The sequence below is a fragment of the Rhinopithecus bieti genome, unplaced genomic scaffold (genome assembly GCF_001698545.2).
Source record: "Rhinopithecus bieti isolate Rb0 unplaced genomic scaffold, ASM169854v2 scaffold_12653, whole genome shotgun sequence".
Taxonomy (NCBI): domain Eukaryota; kingdom Metazoa; phylum Chordata; class Mammalia; order Primates; family Cercopithecidae; genus Rhinopithecus; species Rhinopithecus bieti.
In genome coordinates this window covers 2,456,627-2,473,773 of record NW_016807437.1, presented here as the reverse complement: position 1 = coordinate 2,473,773, position 17,147 = coordinate 2,456,627, and the positions used below count along the sequence as shown (strand labels likewise).

Here is a 17,147-nt window from a genome sequence, read left to right as displayed (position 1 = left end):
GATAAAATCCAACATCCCTTCACGATAAAACCCTCAACAGACTAGGCACTGAAGGAACATACCTCAAAACAGTAAGAGCCATCTATGAAAATCCACAGCCAACATCATGCTGAACAAGCAAAAGCTAGAACCATTCTCCCTGATAACCGGAAAAGACAAGAATGTCCACTCTCACCACTCCTATTCAACATAGTACGGGAAGTCCTAGCCAGAGCAATCAGGCAAGAGAAAGAAAGAAAGAAAGAAAGAAAGAAAGAAAGAAAGAAAGAAAGAAAGAAAGAAAGAAAGAAAAGGCATCCAAACAGGAAAAGAAGAAGTCAAACTATCTCTTTTTGCTGATGATATGATTCTATACCCGGAAAACCCTAAAGACTCTGCCAAAAGGCTCCTAGAACTGATAAATGACTTCAGCAAAGTTTCAGAATAATTTTTTTAAAAAAATGTACAAAAGTCAGTAGAATTTCTATACACCAATAACGTTCAAGCTGAGAGTCAAATCAAGAACACAATCCCATTTACAATAGCCACAAAGAAAATTAAATACATAGCTATATGGCTAACCAAGGAGGTGAAAGATCTCTACAAGGAGAACTATGAAACACTGCTGAAAGAAATCACAGATAACAGAAACAAATGCAAAAACATTCCATGCTTAGGAACTGGAAGAATCAGTATCATTAAAATGGCCGTACTGCCCAGGGCTACCTACAGATTCAACGCTATCCCTATCAAACTACCAACGTCATTTTTCACAGAATTAGAAAAAAAGTATTCTAAAATTCACATGGAACCAAAGAAGAACCCAAATAGACAAAGCAACCCTAAGCAAAAAGAACAAAGCCAGAAGTATTAACAGTAACCAACTTTAAACTATGGGCTATAGTAATTAAAACAATATGGTACTGGTACAAGAAGAGACACAGACCAATGGAACGGAACAGAGAACTCAGAAATAAAGCTGCACATCTACAGCCATCTGATTTTGACAATGCTGACAAAAAGAAGCAAAGGGGAAAGGACTCCTTGTTCAATAAATGGTGCTAGGATAACTGGCTAGCAATGTGCAGAAGAAAATGGATCCTACCTTTCACCATATACAAAAATTAACTCAAGATGAATTAAAGATTTAATAGTAGGACCTCAAACTATAATAATCCTAGAAGAAAACCAAGAAAATACCCTTCTCGACATCAGCCTTGGCAAATAATTTTTGGTTAAATCCCCAAAAGCAATTGCAACAAAAACACAAACGGACAAGTAGAACCTCATTAAACTAAAGAGCTTCTGCACAGTAAAATAAACTATCGGGTCAGGCACGGTGGCTCACACCTGTAATCCAAGCACTTTGGAAGGCCGAGGGGGGCAGATCATAAGGTCAGGAGTTTGAGACCAGCCTGGCCAACATGGTGAAACCCTGTCTGTACTAAAGATTCAAAACATTAGCCGGGTGTGGTGGCGGGCGCCTGTAATCCCAGCTACTCGGGAGGCTGAGGCAGAAGAATCGCTTGAACCCGGGAGGCAGAGGTTGCAGTGAGCCGAGATCGCACTGTTGCACCCCAGCCCAGGCAACAAGAGCGAAACTCCATCTCAAAAAAAGAAAAGAAAAGAAAAGAAAAGAAACCATCAACAGAGTAAACAAAAAGCCTACAGAATGGGAGAAAATATTCACAAAATATGCATCCAACAAAGGTCTAATGTCAAGAATCTAAAAGGAATGTAAATAAATCAGTAAGGAAAAATCAAATAACTTCATCAGAAAATGGGCAAAGGACATGAACAGGCACATTACAAAGAAGACATATAAAGCAGCCAACAAACAAGAAAAAGTGCTTATCATCACTAATCATCAGAGAAATGTAAATCAAAACCACAATGATACCATTTCACACCAGTCAGAATGGCTATTACTAAAAAGCCAAAAAACAACAGATGCTAGAGAGGTTGTCAAGAAAAGGGAATGCTTATACAGTGTTGGAAAGTAAATTAGTTCAGCCATTATAAGTCATCTGGAAATTTCTCAAAGAACTTAAAACAGAGCTACCATTCGACCCAGCAATCCCATTACTGGCTATATCACCAAAAGAAAAGAAATCATTCTACCAAAAAGACACATGCACTCATATGTTTACTGCAGCACTTACTCACAATAGCAAAGACATGGAACCAACTTAAGTTTCCATCAATACGGATTAGATAAAGAAAATGGTGGTACATATATAACACAGAACACTATGTAGCCATAAAAAAGAACAAAATTATGTTCTTTGCAGCTGGAGGCCACTATCCTAAGCAAATTAACACGGGAACAGAAAACCAAACACCACATGTCCTCACTTATAAGTGGGAGCTAAACTCTGAGTTCACATGGACATGAAGATGGGAGCAACAGACACTGGGAACTACTAGAGAGGGGAGGCTGACAGTAGGATGTGTGTTGGAAAACTGTCTACTGCTCACTACCTGGGTGATAAGATCTGTACCAAACCTCAGCATCATGCAATTCCCATGTAACAAACCTGCACATGTACTCCCTGAACCTAAAAGATATTTATCAAAGAAAAAAAAAGTTCAGCAACTAGCTAGCAGTCTCTATTTAAACTTTATAAAGTTAAAAATTAATTAAAATTTAACAATATTACTTATTTACCTCACTTGATTCAAAATCAACCCCTTTTGATACTTGGGTCTGGGACATGATTTTGCTGGATGATGTGCTGGACCACCTGAGGCAAAACAAAAACAAAAACGAACACAATGAACTACATGATTCATCAAGTGTGCCTTTCTGGCTAAGTTTTTCAGTCTAGCAGCTACCATGAATATAAATAACATACAGTTCCCTTAAAATCAACATTAGAGGCAATAAAAATATAAGGAAAAGGACTCTGGGGCTGAGATTTGATTTCTGGTTTTGCCTTCTACTACCTATGTGGCTTTGAGCAAGTTACTTAACTTCTCTGTGCTTCAATTTCCTCATCTGTAAAATGGGGATAATAATTTTATAAAGACTAAATGTGTTAATATGCTTTAACACTTAGAACAGTGCCTGACACATATTAAGTACTACAACGATGCTTACTTATATTATTATAGTACTTATCATATACCAAAATGTATCCACTACCATCTTCCATTTCTGAAAACCACGGGAACATTGAAATATTTTCTACTCACATCTCAGTTAATAAGAAAATCATAATTCCTACTCTTTTTACTCTTTTTTTTTTTTTGAGACAGAGTCTTGCTCTGTCTCCAGGCTGGAGTGCAGTGGCATGATCTCGGCTCACTGCAACCTCCACCTCCCAGTTCAAGTGATTCTTCTCCATCAGCCTCCTGAGTATGCCACCAGGCCCAGCTAATTTTTGTATTTTTAGTAGAGACGGGGTTTCACCATGTTGGCAAGGATAGTCTCTATCTCTTGACCTCATGATCCGCCCACCTCAGCCTCCCAAAGTGCTAGGATTACAGGCGTGAGCCACCACGCCCAGCTGATTCCTACTCTTATAAAGTTTAACTTGTAGTAAATTCCTATGCCTTTTAACTAATAAGAAATTTAAGTCATTTTAGATCGGGGCTAGTAAGCAAATTTAGCCCAGCACCATTTTTTTTTTTATGGCCTATAAGCTAAGAATGGTTTTCACATTTTGAAATGGTTACATTTTAAATGGTTATACAAGTGTCTACCTATATAATATCCCTGGTTTTGCCTCTTGACCTGCCAAGCCTAAAATACTTCCTATCTGGCCCGTTAAGAAAAAGTCTGCTGATTCCTGTCTTCAATAAAAGCAGTGTTTATAAATTCTTAGTCTACAATTTTATTAACATGCTTGGGGATGTCATTATAGCAAAAGAAATATGTCCAAAGGTCTTATCTGGAAAACAGAATGAGAATCATTAGATCTTACGTCAGAAGTAAATAAAAAAATTCACAGGTCCTTTGCATAAAAGGAAAGGACAGAAGGATTTATCAGGCAAACTTGAAGAGTAACTAAGGTTCAGAGGTAACAGATCAGCACATTTATCAAGGTCCACTCTAGTAGATGGCAGAGCTTAAATAGTTTAAATTATAAATAAAACACCATGCATAACCTGCAATTACTAAAAAATTCTGCAAAAACAGTCTAAATTATCATTTAGATGCTGTAATTAGAAACACCAATCTGCCAAAGCTGATTTCTGATGTGTTTCCAAAATGTCAATTTTGGAAATTGCCTCTAAAATTTTAAACAGGCTCTCAAAACTTAAATGATTCTTATTGCTTGCACAATGGTCAGAGAAGTTAGTTACCATACCAAGAAGCAACAACAGAGATGAGTTTGGGATCAGAATGCCTCGCTTGTATGACTAGTTGGGTGACTTTAGGTAAGTTACTTAGCCACTGTGCTTCACACTTCATCTGTAAAACGGGGATGATAACGTTGTAACTATAATCTATCTCCTGGGGAAGTTGTGAGCACCACACAAGCTAACATGTAAAATGCTGAGAGCAGTGTCTGGCACAGAGGAAGTGCCAAACAACTGTGAGTTACATTACTATTTCATGTCTAAAGAAATCAGTAGACATTTATACAGCTGAAGAGTAAACAATCTACTGTGATAACAAAAGCAAACTATTTTTCTTTAATATTCTTAAGCATATATCAAAAATATCAAAATAGTATTTTGACCCATTTCTGAAAAAAAAAAAAAAAAACCTTAGAAAGCTAGATCTGATTTGTGTGTGCTTCAATTTACAAAGAACAACAACCAAACAAGGACTTCCTTCCAAAACCTGAGGTATCCTGATAATCTTCCGATAAATCTCCTTTTCTGTAAGAGAATCTGAGTTAGATTTCTATCAGCTGGAACCAAAGGAGCCCTGAGAAATTCAAGTAAACCTTCATAAGCTAAAATAAGTCCCTCCACTACTTACCATAAACATAGAAACTGACTTGCATCTGTGCCCATCTTGGTATTTTTTACTCCTATAAAGGCCGGTATGGCCTTCTGCAACTCTATACTCTCCTGGACTTTTCTCATGTCTTTATTGTTTTTTTCTACTCTACCCAAACGTTGGGTAAGGTTAAAACTGTAGGCTAGGAAAACAAACCCTCTTCTGCTCTGCCTTCTTTTTTGAGGTGATCCTATCCATCCCCATGGTTTTAAGTACCATCTGCATGCTGTCCAGAGGTAAATCTAACTATCATTTCAAACCCCTCATCTGAGTTCTGAATTCACACATTCAGTTGCCTAAAACCACCCTTCATGTAAGTTTCTAGGAATCTCAAACTTTTCACATCTAAAGTGGAACTTTTAATTATATGCCTATCATTCCCTACAATACATCTGTCCTTTCTTCTTTTATGCCCTTCTCAATATATGGCACAATGTAAATGCTCAAGCAAGAAACCAGAAAATCCATCTTGATTCCTTATTTTCCCTCATTCCAAATATTTAATCCATACTCAAGTTTTGTCATGTCTATCTTCAAAATATATCCTGAAACCATCTGTTTTCTCCATTTCACCTACCACCAGCCTGTGCAAGCCTCCATCTCTCTTAGCTCAGACTCCCTGCAGCACCCCCCTTTCGGCTTATTTACACTTGTTCTGCAACCACAGTGATCCTTTGTAAATGTAAATCAGAAGGTGCCACTCCTCTCTTAAAATCCTTCTGTGGATTCCCACTGCATTTATAAGGACATTCAAAACCTTTGTAGTGCTCACCTGCTCCTGCAGCATGATTTACCCTGCCTCTCTTGTCTATTCTCATCTCAAATCACCTCCTTTTCCACTACACTTTAGTCATTGGCTCCTAAATAACATTATTAAACCTGCTTCTTCAATAGACTGTGATATGGTTTGGCTGTGTCCCTACCCAAATCTCATCTTGAAGTGTAGCTCCCATAATTCCTAAGTATTCTGTGAGGGACCTGGTGGGAGATAATTGAATCACAGGGGCAGCTCCCCCATACTATTCTCATGGTTGTGAATAAGTCTCACAAGATCTGATGGTTTTATAAGGGGAAATCTTTTTCACTTGGCTCTTTTTCTCTACTTTTGTCTGCTGCCATGTGAGACATGTCTTTTACCTTCTGCCATGATTGTGAGGCCTCCCCAGCTATGTAGAAATGTGAGTCCATTAAACCTCTTTGATTTGTAATTGCCCAGTCTCAGGTATGTCTTTATCAGCAGCAAGAAAATGGACTAATACAGGCTGCATGCACTTGTCCCTCTGCTTTACACAAGGCCACGTTTCCCTTATTAAATTTCGGCTTAAATGTAGCCTCCTCAGAGGCTTTCCCTGACCATCCTTCAAAGTAGATGCCTGTGTCCTGTGCCACTGTTTCTTCTCTCTACACCAGATCATTTCCTTTAATGCATGCTAACTGATCGGCTGATCACCAGCTCAGATGTCACCTATCTTCTTTGTAAAACCTTCAGTGACCTTTCCCAGGAAGATATTGGCACATCCCTTAGATTTCATTACACCTGAATAAAACATTTATCTTGGTGGATTAGCAGTGCCCTGTAATTAGCATACCACTAAAGTGTAAATTCTCTGAAGGAAGAAACATTTCTTTTATCTTTCTATCCCCAGAACCTAGCATGATGTTTAAAGGATCTAATAAGTGAACATGGAACTATACTTACACTTGTTCTAACATTAACCTTTAAGTCACATACAGCTTATATTCTCAGTGGGGTCAATATCACAAAAAAACAAAAATTGGCTCCAGCGGATAGAGTGGGATGAAAATCGTAGGTATTACAATAGTTTTGGCTCTCTCAAACTCAACCCTACCCCCCAAAATTTCATTCTTTAAGTATTTAATTTCTAATGTTAGGAAGAAATTGAATTACATCTAAGTTACTTAATTCTTCTCCTTGGATAATCAAGAAATGGCTGAGATCATGAAAAAAAAGCTTGAGAAACACTAATATAAGGCTTTTCCTCAATCACCCTTCTTTCTGGAGTTCCTGCTCATGCCCTTACTCTCAGCTGGGACCACCATTCTCCACCCTACTAAACCAAATCTTACCTTTGAAACCTCAGGTCAGTTTTACTCCCTCCATGAAGCTGCTGCTTCTAGCCCACATTCCTTGTTCCTTTTTTCACCAGCCCACAAGCACTCACACTTATGGGTCTGTAATATAAAATTCTACACCTAATTATGTACTAATTCATTCTTTGATGAATTCAAATATGTTCATTTCTCTTTTCCACTACAACTGAAGTTACCTGAAGACAGAGGCCATATTAAAGCATTTGCTATGCCCCTCCCTCATCAGACCTAATATAATGCTCAAACAGAAAATAAGTACAAAATAAGGCAGTTGATTACTTTATTAAGTAGAAATTCTCATTAATCGAGCTTTGCAGTACTCAACCAAAATGTTAATGTATAAAAGCAAATGGTAATAGTGAATCAAGTCAAGCTTAACACAATAGGCCAAAAATCCCAAAACACACAGGAAGAGCATGCAAGTCCTCTGAAGACGGAGTGACTCTATGTGATCCCCTTTTTGGTGTCTAGTACAGCACCATGTGTAGTTAAGAATATAAAATAAGACAATGACAAAAGCTGAAATCAAATGTTAGCAAAATACAAAATTATTTTCTGTTATTTGGAAAGAACATAGTCTTCCATTAAGAAAAGCACTGAGGCCAAGCGCGGTGGCTCATGTCTGTAATCCAAGCACTTTGGGAGGTCGAGGTGGATGGATCGCCTGAGCTCCAGAGTTCCAGACCAGCCTGGGCAACAATGCAAAACCCTGTGTCTACCAAAAATACAAAAAAGTAGCCGGGTGTGGTGGTGCACATCTGCACTCCCAACTATTCAGGAGGCTGAGGTGGGAGAATTGCTTGAGCCCAGGAGGTGGAGGTTGAGATGAGCCAAGATCGCAGTACTGCACTCCAGTCTAGGTGACAGAGTGAGGCACTGTCTCAAAAAATAAACAAATAAATAAAAAGAAAGAAAAGCACTAATAAAGTCAAAAGGAAAAAAAATTATAGGCTATTTCAATTTTCACTGAAAATCCTTTCACTAATGCTGCACCAACTCTATAAACTAGCCCTTGGTCTGTTTTCATTCCTCTGTATACTTTACTAGTTGAAAGTAAGCCTGTTATATGGCATAGAAAAATGTGTAATTATGGAATTTTGGATAATTTAAAATTTTTTTCAGATGTTTCTTTTTGCAGAAAATCACTGCACCTACCTTTGATCTGTCTTTGAAGTGGTAGGAAAAATGTCTTCTTCCTCATCTGATTCATCTACCTCAATCACCTGGCAAGAAAACAAAGCAACAAACGGTTTTTGTGAGAACTGACTCTCTGAATAAACATGAAAATGAAGAAATGAATTAAACGATTAAATCTTAGTTATATATGAGCCACAAAAAAGGAGACAGAAAGCCATAACCATTAAAACTAACACTCAGTCTGACCTCCCTCCAATGTCCCTCTTCATCCACAAATGTTACTTTTTGCTCACCTCTCTCCTGGCCATCCCAGGAACCTGAGCACCTAAGGGAACCCAGTTACATTGGTGAATGACTTGCACAGGCTCGTATGCAGACCCTGTGACTTTCCTCTTGGTTTCTTATGAGAGGTGAGACCATCAGTGTTCCATCTCCAGCTTTAAATGAGGTATCAGACCATTTGGGAAATACTAGATATCTTTCTGTTAAATCTGTCCCTCTCAAATACCATTTGTTAGTGTTAAGACCCAAAAAAGATATTTCTGACTGTTGATTCTATCATCCAAAATACTATTTCTCTACATTTTCTGTTATCTTGACATTTGATACACACATTTGCCATATGTTCATCTAACTTAAGTGCAGATGAGGATGAAGCCAAAGACCAAATACTGAACGAACAGCCCCTGAGACTAAGGATGCAGTTAAATATCCTACAATGCACAGGACAATCCCTCACAAAGAAGAATTATCTGGTCCTCAATGTCAACGGTGCCACTATGGAGAAACCCTGATGTAGAGGGAAGAGTATTGGCTTAGGAGTTAAGATACAGTTTTGAAAGTGAAGTAATAGGAGAGTCAAGCCCATACTGGACTCTTTTTGGAATCCAAAGGAAGAGCAGAAGGCCCAGGCTAAACCTATGGCAAACCACATGGATCACTGGACTCCAGCCTTTTCGTTCATCTTAAGTCTACCATCAGCTGTTAAAGCACAGCTAGTATTTTGGGAAGGTAAGTAACAAAAGGAAACTCGGTATAGATAAAACCTCTATATCCATTGAACTCACCTTCAATATTAGTATTCCATGCATGAGCTCTTTTGGTTCAACACTGTTATCCTTGAAAACATGACTGTATACATAACATTTACGGATTTCTATAATAACCATTATTTAAACAAAGAGAGCAACCAAGAAAAAAAATCAATCCTAGAAGCATGATGATACTGGAAGCTCCTTCAGCTTTAATGTTTCATAATTTTTTTCTTCTTTTTTTTTTTTTTTGAGACGGAGTTCGCTTGACCTGTCGCCAGGTGTGGGTAAGTGGCGGATCTCAGCTCACTGCAGTTGCCTCCCGGTTTAACGCTTCTCCTGCCTGTCAGCCTCCGGTAGTGGGACTACAGGCGCCGCCACCTGCGGACCTAGTTTTTTGTATTCTTTTATAAAGAGCGGGTTTCCCGTGTTAGCAGGTGGTTATCTTGACTCCTGATACGCCGTCTCGGCTCCAAAGTTGGCGGTACGGCTGAGCACCGGCCCGGCAATTTTTCTCTTTTATTTACTTGTAATCAGAGAGTTGACATTCATAATGCAGAAAAATAAATTATTAATAACAAACTATAAAACTTTTTTTCTTACTCTGATAATTCTTAGTAGTGAATTTCGGGAGGTGTGTCTTGCAGATTTAAAGGCTAGAATGAAAAAGATGCATGTGCATTCTGTTATTCTAAATAATTTGAAAAAACTTGTATTTTCTTAGCTAAAGACCTTTTCTGTGGCTCAGCCTGTAATCCCACACTTTGGGCCGAGACGGGCGATACGAGGTCAGGAGATGAGACCATCCTGGTAACACAGTGAAACCCGTCTCACCTAAAAATACAAAACTAAGCCGGCCGCAGGTGGCGGGTGCCTGTAGTCCCCGCTACTCGGGAGGCTGAGGCATGTAGAATGGCATAAACCCGGAGGCGGAGCTTGCGTGAGCTGGATCCGCCACTGCACTACAGTCGGGTGACAGTAGCCGAGACTCAGCCTCCCCAAACAAAAAAAAACAAAAAAAGACTTTCTGAGTCCTATCTGAAAAAACTGCATGCTGCCTAATATAAAACTATTTGATCTTTTTTAATCTAAAGGGAAAGAACAGATTTTAAGTCTACATATTCATGCTCACCTGTCAAGCTCTCGTTATTTCCAGCTATTTGAATACTGTAGTGTTTATAATAGCACACACTAAAAATATTTCATAGAAAACTACTGAAGTAATCTAATCACTAACCAAATGAACTATAGATATTTAGAAGGAAAGCTCTAATCCTTCTTTGTTGTTGATGCTACCTTTATCCCTGTTGTACTTAGGAGCCATCGGGTTCCAGTAGTTTCATTTTCCCTAACTTAGTAACATATTAAGTATCTAAGAATATAGTCAGAGGAGGAATTTAAGAACAGCATATACTTTATTCTATGATACAAATTCTTTGTATCATACCTTTTTCCTTTTAAACTTGGTTAAGATACTTGAAGTTTGAGCAGCTCTTTAATCTTTCCTTCCTTTTTCCTTGACATCAAAACTACAATAAGGCCAGGCCAGTGGCTCTGCTGTATCCAGCGTTTGGGAGGCGGGTGGGTGGATCCTTTGAGGTCAGCGAGTTCAAGACGTAGCTTGGCAAAACATGGTGAACCCCACTCTCCTAAAATATATATAAAAATTGCCAGGCGTGGTGGAGTGCCTGTATTCCAGCTGCTGGGGATGGCTGAGCGGAATCGTTGAACCCAGGAGGCAGAGGTTGCAGTGAGCCGAGATTCGTGCCACTGTGTCAGCTGGGGCACAAGGCGAAACTCTGTCTCACAAAACAAACAAAACAAAACCTATAATAAATTTCAAACATCTAATTTAGGTTTATTTTCTCCTATGCCTTACCAGTTTGCTGATATTAAAAATATCTTCCCCAAGATAATTCACAAACTATAGGGCACAGAAAAACAAAGAAATACTCAAAAAATCCTGCAAAGTCCAAAATTCTCCTAGTCAGAAAACTAACGAATCTTTCTATCTAACCTAAATTTATTGTGTTTGTACATGTTTCCTATTCTAGGTTCTATCTCCAAACTTGTAATATCTAAGAGGAGAAATGAGAGGCAGAAACAGTATTCTTATCTGCTTTACTCAGTTACTGGTTTCACATCCTACTCTACTCAAAAGGCTAGACAGAGCGACTGAATAAAAAGGCCAGAGATCATGATGATTTCAAAGAATATTTCTGTTCAATATTTATTCAGTGACTCCTCTAACTCTGAGATCCTAGAAAACAAGATACATTTCTTTTTATCCCAGTGGAAGGCAAAAGATGAGTGAATGTTTGTGAAATAATTTTATCAGAAAACTAAGCACTATGTTCTGTTAGGAAGACAATACAGTGTGGTGGTTAAAAGCTCTGGTTTTGGAGTTAAACTCATTTTGACTTACTAGCTCAACTATGGCCAATCTCCTTGGCTTCTTTAAGACTCAATTTCCTCACCTGTAAAACAATGTTAATACTTCATGCAGAAAACTGCTGAGAGGGTAAGAAGTGTCTAGCAGATAGAAAGCATTCAAATACACATAGCTATTTGTGGTAGCAAACATAGTAGCAGCAGTGGTACCCACAGTGGTATAAATGAAATGTAAAGGCAGTGGCTTCAGAGGTACTTTTATTCACTTAGTCACTATCCTCTGATGACTAACTTCAATGGAAAAATCTGGGCTGTCACCCCTTATTTACAACTCCTGTGGCTGTAAGTGTAATTTCTATCTTTTCCAATAAAATTGCAGCACATAAATTTCCATACTCCATGGACCTTGTTATAAGAGAATTTGACCTTTATTTATCTCTTCACTCCTCCATTTAAAACAGGGATCTAGAAGTTACAGTCTGAATTTGTTGCTTCTGTTCCAAAGTGATGACAAGTATAGTTACTACTCCACAGGTATTCTGTCAGAGGCTTAAAAAAAAAAAAAAACACCAAATCCAACCTGATAAAAAATGTTTTACAAATTTATACTTAAAAAATCAGTTCATTTTTCAAAAAAAGGCATAGTACTGGAGGTAATCAGTTAAGTTAGCAAAACCATTACATCAAATCAATTAGATAAAAGACAAATTTAGACCAATGATTCACATAATATTCATCTTTATAACCTTATTGCAAAACACTACCACTAATACTAATAGCAGCTATCATCTATCACATTTTTGCCAGGTGCTGTGATCAGTATTGTAAACACTTAAGCTCATTTAATATAATTACTCTGAAGTCAGTATAACATTGTCAATTTTATAGCTAAGGGATCTGATGCTTGTAGAATAACACCAGTTTGCACTTACTGAGGGCTTAATATGCATAGACACTGCCTGGTACTTCACATACATGTTCTCATTAATCCTCAAAATAACGCAATGAGGTAGACACAATCATTGTCCCATCCTACAGATGAGAACACTCACTCCTAAAGATGAAAAACTTAACATATTTGCTGGAGGACATAGTAAAACTGAGAAGTCAGGATCCAAATCAAGATCTTCCTGACTTTAGAACCATGGTCTTAACCCTTATGCTACACAATCTCTAAGTAGTTTTTACTCAGTCATTGTCAAGTATTTAACAAGCATCTACTATGTTATGTGCCAAGCACAGTGGATACAGTGATGAGCAGGAACGATGTAGACCCCTTTGTCACAGCACTTACAGTACAAGGGTACTGAGCCAGCAGTAAGGAGCTGGCTATGGCTGACCCAAGGGGCCTTACTTCAGAGCCTGCATTCTTAACCATCATGCTCTGCTGCAAAAGGTACCATAATAAGATTTTTGCCTACAACATAATTCAGGAAATCTGACGTTTCGTATTTAGTTTATTTACATAGCCTCTTTTCATGGATGAATACTGTTTCCTTAAAAAAATTAGTCAAGGCAATCTGTAAAACTTTCAGGGCACCATAACTGGTCTCCAGCCTCTCTACACAAATAGAAGCTTTATTCTATGTTGTCAATGGGTAACAGTCATTGCAGGCTAGGTTATTCAGACAACATGATCTCTCATTGTCTTCAAACTCACTTCTGCTGACAACAATCCAAATTAGTACCTCAAACATTAAAAAAAAAAAAAAAAATTCTCAATGGCATTGAAGAGCTGATCACATAGCAAGGAATTACCAGGCCAAAACTGAAGAAAAGCTAGAACTCAGAGAGGTAAGTAGAGTCCTTTCCCTGAGTTCCCTTTTCTATTGGGAAAATGTTAACACAGGTTTTGAGAATCCTGAAGAAAAAGAGAGGGGGCTACCATAGCCCACAGACTGCCCAGAGTGAAAACCCTGATGCATTTCCCTTCCTAAGGTGGAGTCCCAATGGTTAAAGAGAGAAGCAGAGGTAAACAGGATTTCATAAGCATGTAACTGAATACCCCATTTTTCTAAGAGATAGTTTATTTTTTTCTCTCTCTTCTCTTTTCTCCTTTCCCCCACTTTCTACTGAGTTCTTTAGAAATGCAATTATAGTCTATTACTCCCTCTTCATCAGACACTCCCTAAAGGGGGAGTTCATCTAACTATGTGCTTGGAAGCCCCAGAGTCAAACTGTCACCCACCAGGGGGCTGCCTCTAGAGATACCAGTCAATTTACAACCCAAAGTCCTGCTATGAAACTCTCTCCAACCTAAAGAGTTTTCAGCCACCTTTATAGCCTATTTCTTCCCATGAAGATGCCAATTCAACTGCCTGGTAGATAAAACTAGCACGCAGACCCCCTACTTGCTCGCTTCCTCCCCTGCATGCCATTCCTGATAGGCCCCCTTTAAAAGCCTCCACTTTCTGCTGCAAAGGGGAAGCAGTACCCTTAAGGTAGGAAGCCTGTATTCCAACCCCTAAGTTACCTTTGGAATAAAAAGTCTCTTTATACTACACCTTGCTTTTGTTAATTGGACTTTGCAAGCAGCAGGTGACTGAACCTGCATTTTAGTTACAAGCATGTATCACCTGATTGGTCCAAGAAACCCTCAAATTAGCTTAAAGTGGTCTAAGACCTGTGGTGCCCTACAAACCTAGAGAAACAAACATGAATCTTCTCTGGATGAAGATGGCTTCATCCAAGGTCTCAAATTATTCCTGCTGATAATTTTCTAGGGACAGTAAATAACAAAGCATGAAAGGAAGTAAGTCACCATAAACGAGAATCAACAGAAACAGACAACAGAAAGAGGCCAAAGACATTCAGACACTAGGTTATTAGATACAAAATAACAAAAACAATCCTTACTCTGTACACATGAAAATTAAAATAGGCCTAAAATATCTTCAGAAAACTTCTAAAAAGTATTAAAAGTAACAAAGCATATTTTAATTAAAGCTAACATGACATGAGGCCAGCTGACAATGATGTATAGAACTTTTAGATTTTTTTTTTCTTTTTTTTTGAGACAGAGTCTCACTGTAGTCCAGGCTGGAGTGCAGTGGCGCGATCTCAGCTCACTGCAAGATCTGCCGCCCAGGTTCACGCCATTCTCCTGCCTCAGCCTCCCGAGTAGGTGGGACTACAGGCACTCACCACCACACCCAGCTAATTTTTTTTTTGTATTTTTAGTAGAGACGAGGTTTCACTGTGTTAGACAGGATGGTCTTGATCTTCTGACCTTGTGATCCGCCCGCCTCGGGTTCCCAAAGTGCTGGGTTTACAGGCGTGAGCCATGTACCCCGCGGTGACAGAGCATATTTTAAAAGAACCAAATAGGCTGGGTGCACATCTGTAATTCCAGCAACTCAGCAGGCTAAGGCAGGAAAATTGTTTGACCCAGGAGGGTCAAACCCAGGAGGCAGAGGTTGCAGTGAGCCAAGATGATGCCACTGCACTCCAGCCTAGGCGACAGAGAGAGACTCTGTCTCCAAAAAAAAAAAAAAAAACACACACACACACACACACAAAGTGATCAAAAATAATTACTCAGAACGTAGTACAGAAAGAGAAAACAGAAAATACAAGAGTCATGTGAGGACAGAATAAAAAGGTCTTATATTTAACTGAAGACTCAGAAGGAAGGAGAATAAGAATAGCATAGAGGTAATACCTGAAGGAATAATAGCTAAGGATTTTCTAGAAATACCAGTTCAGAGATTCATGAAGCCCAGTAAATCCTAAGCAGGATAAACAAGAATACTGTCTTTAGATTGATCACAGTGATACTGCAGAACACCAAAACAGCAAGCTGAGGGAAAAACAGATTTTTTTTTTAAAAAACAAAAACCAACAAGCTTAACTAATAACTGATTTCTTAATTACAATGGAAACTCAAAGACTCACTTTATTTATTTATTTATTTATTTTGAGACGAAGTCTTGCTCTGTCGCCCAGGCTGGAGTGCAATGGCCGGATCTCAGCTCACTGCAAGCTCTGCCTCCCGGGTTTACGCCATTCTCCTGCCTCAGCCTCCCGAGTAGCTGGGATTACAGGCGCCCACCACCTCGCCCGGCTAGTTTTTTTTTTGTATTTTTTAGTAGAAACGGGGTTTCACCATGTTAGCCAGGATGGTCTCGATCTCCTGACCTCGTGATCCGCCCGTCTCGGCCTCCCAAAGTGCTGGGATTACAGGCTTGAGCCACAGCGCCCGGCCAAAGACTCACTTTAAGTGATGAATTCTACCCACTGGAGTCAAGGAAAGCGTCACATAAAACAAGCCAGGACCCTGGATTCCACAGGGCAGAAAACACAAAAACAAGACAGGACAAAAAAAGGCGATTTGGGCTAAGGTAAAGGTGGATAATCCACATCTATGACTGTCGATTGCATGCTAACCAATTTTGGTGGTTTAACATGGAAGTGTTCATTATTTTATTCACTCTTTTTCTATGTTCCTGTTTTCTCATTTTTAATATTAATAACACTTGATAAATGCCTACTACATGCCAGGCTTTTTGATCATTTAATCTTCAGAATAACCCAATACAATAGAGATTATTATTCCCAATCATATCTAAACAAACTAGGAGAGTGACTGACTTGTCTCAAGTCACAAAGCTATCATTTGTTGAATGCAAGGTTGAACTCAGCATGAATCCTTTACAATTTTCCAGGCTGCCTTTTCTTTCTTTCTTTTTTCCTCTCTGCTTTTATATTAAACCTACCAAGAATGGAACAGCATCTTTCTAGACACCATTTCCTAAATGGCAATAAAGACAACATGCTTGTGAAGCAAAAAGCTAAGGATCTTAGCTGGCTCTTCTGAAGTACTAAATAATACTGGGTAAAAATATAGCAATGGAATTTTTTTGTAAGGTTTGAGTCATTTAATCAACCTGATTTTATATCTTTTCTTCAATGTCAGCTGTCATTTGATAAATGTTGAAAATTTCTTTAATGGAGTGATACTTACTTCCAAGGCAAATTAGTCCATGTTTGTATTAATTACATAGGTTATTATGTATAATGCAAAAATTCCTCTATGGAGAACCAGCAGCTAGGTCTCTAATCTTACCTTGTTCTGGAAATTAGTACAGTGGTCAGCTACTGGTTGTGGAGTCCAGAGAATGTGAGATCATTCTCAGATCTGGTACTGACAAGTTATGAGATCTAGGGTAAGCTACCTATCTTTGAAAGCCTTAGTTTCCTTTTCTGTAAAACATAAATAATATAGTAAGTACCTGCTCCATAGACCTGTTAAGAGGCATGCAGTTTCATAAATATTAGCTATTATTGCTACTATTAGTGGTTTTATCAACTCAGGGCAAAACTGCTTGGCTTAGTTCCCGCACACATAAAACAGGGGAACACAGTTGTTCTTAAATCTTCTAGGTCCATTCTATGAGAAACTTAAATCAGTATGTGTCTAGCTATACCCATCCATCCCCATTGGGCCAGAAGTTCTTAAGCTGGAGAACACGAATGCACTTCATGGGAGTGGCTGAACCCTTTGAAATTGGGTGCAACTGCACGTGAGTACTTATTTAAGGAGA

General features: G+C 38.7%; 1 long non-coding RNA gene across 1 annotated transcript in view; it reads right to left on the bottom strand.

Moving 5' to 3' along the window:
• Nucleotides 1-8,270, bottom strand: part of LOC108535752 (uncharacterized) — a 15,823-nt gene extending 7,553 nt beyond the window's left edge. Inside the window, exons 1-2 of the long non-coding RNA XR_001887317.1 lie at nucleotides 8,201-8,270; nucleotides 2,648-2,723 (exon numbers count right to left, since the gene is read on the bottom strand). This is a non-coding gene — a long non-coding RNA (uncharacterized LOC108535752). The remainder of the gene's footprint in view (nucleotides 1-2,647; nucleotides 2,724-8,200) is intronic.
• Nucleotides 8,271-17,147: the final 8,877 nt, after the last annotated feature.